Raw genomic sequence first — 4,649 nt, forward strand, 5'->3', positions numbered from 1 at the left:
TAAGGTCGGAAACGCTTCCTTCTGCCTGTTACATACTTTTCAACGAATCTAGTATACCCTTTTACTCTACGAGTAACGGGTATAAATATAGATTGAGCACCGGTATTTTTAAATTTTATATAAAGTCTGGACTTAACATTTCTTAGATGTGTCAACTCTTTATTAAACCAAGGAGGTTTGTTAGAGATAGACGGATAGTAGATCGGAACACAAGAGTTAAAAAATGATTGAATTGCAGTATAAAAAATATTTATGGCATCGGCCATTATGTTGCAAGAATAAAGATCGGACCAATTAAAGCCAGATATAAAAAGATTTAGCCTCCGAAAGTTTGCCTTACGAAAACAATGAATTCGTTTGGTTGACTTATCTGGCCTCTCTCTGCCCACGTCCAGCTTTGTTGACTTTTTTTCGCTCGCCCACGTTTGCCCACCCTTCAGGATTTTGAAAAAAACTTTTAGTTTAGAAAATATAAGCCCCTAAGGAATTGAGATTTTCCATACCTCAAAACTAAATATTTTCAAGCCAAATCGTTTGTCCATGGTGTAAAATGGTTTTTATCGTTTGCCCACCTTTAAAAATAAATATTTTTGCACACATCTTAAAATTGTTTTTATTATTAATTTTATTGTTTCTTAAAAATAATTAATTTTGTTTGTCCACGACTTAAAGACATATTTTTAGCAACAATTATTTTGTTCAAAAATTTGGATGTTGAATTAAATTATTGTACTGCTACCTTTTAAGGAATAGGACTTAGTAATACTATTGTATTAAGTTAAAATTTAAAAGTTTAAAATTTTTAATTATATTCAATGAAACATGTTTTATATTTTTAAATATTTATTGACTAGGAGTACTAAGAACATTTATTACGACATGGTTCTAAGAGGTAGATCCTGTGGGTGAAGTCTTTTGAATCTTCTCCCTACGTTTTGCCGTAACAAACGTTTAGAGAGAACATTAGGATGCCGGTTTAGCCTGTCTTCGTACTTCTGGGCTAGTGTTTGAATAACGTGACCAACCTTCTCTATTGCCAGATCTCTTTCTATATCACTAGTACGCATGTACCAGGGAGCATTGCACATTTTACTCTGAGCTTTACGGATTTTGTTAATATGTGTTTTAGCAGCAATTCCATAAGCTTGTAGACCACATCTCCAAATGGGGCTGAGGATTGCTTTACATATGGTCGCCTTGTTTTTTAAGGAGAGCTTTCTTCTAGGAGACATGAGCCACGACATTTGACAAGATAGAATGCTTCACCAATGTAGCATGACATCCAATATTTTGTAGCCTGTCCAGGATGACCCTAAGACATTTATAATATGGCTTAAGCGTTGTATTACCGCAGCTTCCCGGTCTTGTCGAAAACGTAACATTTGGGCATTTGCTACTGTTTATTCCTATGTTCCAATCCTGCTTGCTGAATATCCATGAAAACCGCCACAGCATATTCCTTTTCTTCCATAGCCTCCAGTGCGAAATTAACAACACGATGTAGTTGTTCTGGAGTACCGTGGCTTTTTCGAAATCCAAACTGCCACTTAGGAATCGACATTGCCACGCTGTCCAGATTGAAAATCCGCTTTAAGATAACTCTTTCGAGCATTTTCCCCAATGCCGGAAGTAAGCTGATCGGCCTGAACGAGTTAACTTCAGTGGGCTGCTTCTCTGGTTTGTGAATCATGGTTATAAGAATTATTTTGTACACTTTAAAATAAAAACCTTAATTTTTTCTCATGCATATCATGTGGATAAATGTGGAGTGTCATTTTAGTATTTAAAGCTGTGAACTTTCTCCATTGCCTGCACATATCGTTGTGTACTCCCCAAGATCTAATGACTTTGCGGCAATATGTAATATAATTTCCGATTGCACCTCCTGGCGAAGGAACGTATACTATGGCACCACTTAGAATATATTTTTTTTCCTGTATTAAAATTACTTCTGGTGCTGTAATCAAGGTTACCGTTCCTGGTGTTCCCTTATGATGAATTTGATAAAAAGCTTCCTTTGCTAATTCCATGTCAATTACTACATGAGGTCCTGGTTCTCTTTTAATGATCTGTTGTGCACCGCATTTTTTGCATTTTCCATCAGTCCTTGCAAAGAACTCATCAACAAAGGAGAGCACTACCTCCTGGACGTCGAGGCGGTGGAATTTCATCGATATTTACAACCTCCAGCCGATGGTGGATAGATTTTTGGTATTCGCAATCATTGTTGTTTTGTTTATGGATCCGATGACTTGACGCACTGGAAACTTTATTTAGAGCTTTTTCAATACAAGCCCCAATATTTGCGTGGCATTGTATTGTCTGGTGTTTTTCATAAAAAAATCTTGTCAGGACCAGACCCTTTTCGCAGTACAGACTGGAAGTAACTCCCTCGACGGCACACTTTTTTACCAAATCTACCGTTAAGATGTCAGCGTAGAAATTATCCAGTTGGTTTTTGTCATAAAAATTGTCGACGCGGTCAACCACCACTATGCAATATTTCATCCCGTTTCCTTCGAAGGGGTCGATTGTATAATAGTTCACCGTTAGGGCACTTTTTAGATATTTTCCTCTTTGCTTTTCTTTAGGGTGTTTCAATAATTCCTTATCCTTGTTTATATTATCATTTACATTGTCTTCTTCGATATTTTCCTCCGTGGCCTTTTTCATTTTATTCTTTACCTTCCAGTTTTCTTCTTGTAAAAGGTATTCCACTTCGCTTTCTTCAAGGATTTTTTCCTTGGTTTCCTAACGGCTCAATTTTTTTTGTATTTTTCTTTTATAAAGATCGGAATATTACCGGTCTTTCGATCCAGCTTGCAAACAGCTTCGATGCAGCTCGCACTGGTCGGTGGAAGATACTCATATCCGTGTTTTTTAAATCCCCAAAAGAAAATAATATTTCGAGCAGAACTTTTCCTTCATCACGTTTGTCCATAACACAAAATATTTGCACAACTTTATTAATGTTGGCAGAAAATAAGGATTTGGCCGACAGCGGAAAGAATTGCCTTTTAACGCTTCTTCTTGGGCAGCGCTTTTTATATTCAGGATAAATTCCGAAACGTCCTCGTCCACTTCCTCTTGGTCCTCCGGTATGTAATTTTCTTCATGTTTCTCATTATGATCCTGGGTAGCAAATGTAGCTTTTCTGGTGATCAGATTCTTTTCGTTCCTGTAACTTGAAATAAAGGCTCCTTTTTCGTCTTCTCCTGAGGATTTGCTTAGTGCGACAATCAGCACTGATTTTATTGTTTCCGCAAAACTGTCCTTTGTCTCACACGTTGTTGCTAGACCAATTCATCTTACATAAAAATCCTTTAAGTTCGGCCATTTTTCTTTAAAAGCGTTCTTCTGGCATATTATTTTAATGAGATGGGCGATGTCAAGTCGAATATAGCAGGGTGACAGATCCGTCCGTTCCTCCGTCGAAAGGCTTTGAAAACATTTTTGTATATACGTCTTAATGCGGCACTCGTTAAAGCTTGTGCTTATTCCATTGAGCAATGCCAAGGAAAAATGGGACACAACCTCCAGTTGAAAATGTCCTGATTTCGATATAAATCTGCTCAGCCAAACTGTAGGCTGGCTTTATTATGTTTAGCCGACAACATTTGAAAAACTGGAAATATGCTGTCGTCACTTTCCATCACAATTTGGTAAAAGAAAACATAACTTGAGTCGCCGTTCCGTTATTAAATGGGCAACACAACGCACAGTGGTTGCACTTGTAGGGGACCGCGGCCATAAATATGAAAATCGTTATGAAAATTTTCCCATGTATTAAAAAAATTAGCCAAATCGGACGACGTTATCTTATAGCTCCCATAGTATTGCTAATATGCCGATGGTGTGCAAAAACACTTCCAGTAGAGTTGCAGGTCCCGTAAATATAAACAAATTAAAAATCTCCAGTTCTTTCAGTTAATAATAAAAGTAAAATTGAAACGAATTTTAATTTGAATTCAAAAACTTAACAAATACCATCTAACAAATCAAATGTCGACGAAAAGAATTGAGATTTATCTTTTTTTGGTAGTTTTCTTTGACCTGTTATAAAGGGGTCAGAACGCAAAAGAAGGTTGTTCATCAAATCGGTATTTGTTAATATGCGAGACATTTTTCGAGTATGCTGAAGCCGGTACTTCTTTATTTCCTTATTGTTGGACTCCGCAGCTTCTTCTGAAAGCTCTCCAATCGACAGCAACGCATGATCTATCACCTTCGCACCGTGAATTAAAATTTTATGTACTGTTGCTGGAAGATAATACCATGAATATTTTGTTACTAGCCGTTCAGCAGTATTCAAAGCATAGCTTTCGAATTTTTGAAGTGTTCAAGTGTCAACTTGAAGCAGTTCGGCTGGTATGTTGTCCTCGCCGTCTGCCCTGTTGCGCTTTAGCTTCTTTATTGCATTCACAATCTCTCTTACATGCGGGGGTGTAGAGGGTACCCTGGTATTCCCACTTGGTGGCGCAATGCTTCTATAGTCCGTAGCCACGTTTGGTGATGTGGTGGGGCTAATTCTCATGAAGTGTTGGCGCCATCTCCGGATTTATGCATAATCATTGGATAAGAGGTTGCCTTCCAGGTCTCTGACTGGCTGGTTCCGTCTGTGGTGGTTCCGGCAATCCGTGCAATCTGCT

Source organism: Drosophila santomea, unplaced genomic scaffold, assembly GCF_016746245.2.
Source record: "Drosophila santomea strain STO CAGO 1482 unplaced genomic scaffold, Prin_Dsan_1.1 Segkk9_quiver_pilon_scaf, whole genome shotgun sequence".
Classification (NCBI taxonomy): Eukaryota; Metazoa; Arthropoda; class Insecta; order Diptera; family Drosophilidae; genus Drosophila; species Drosophila santomea.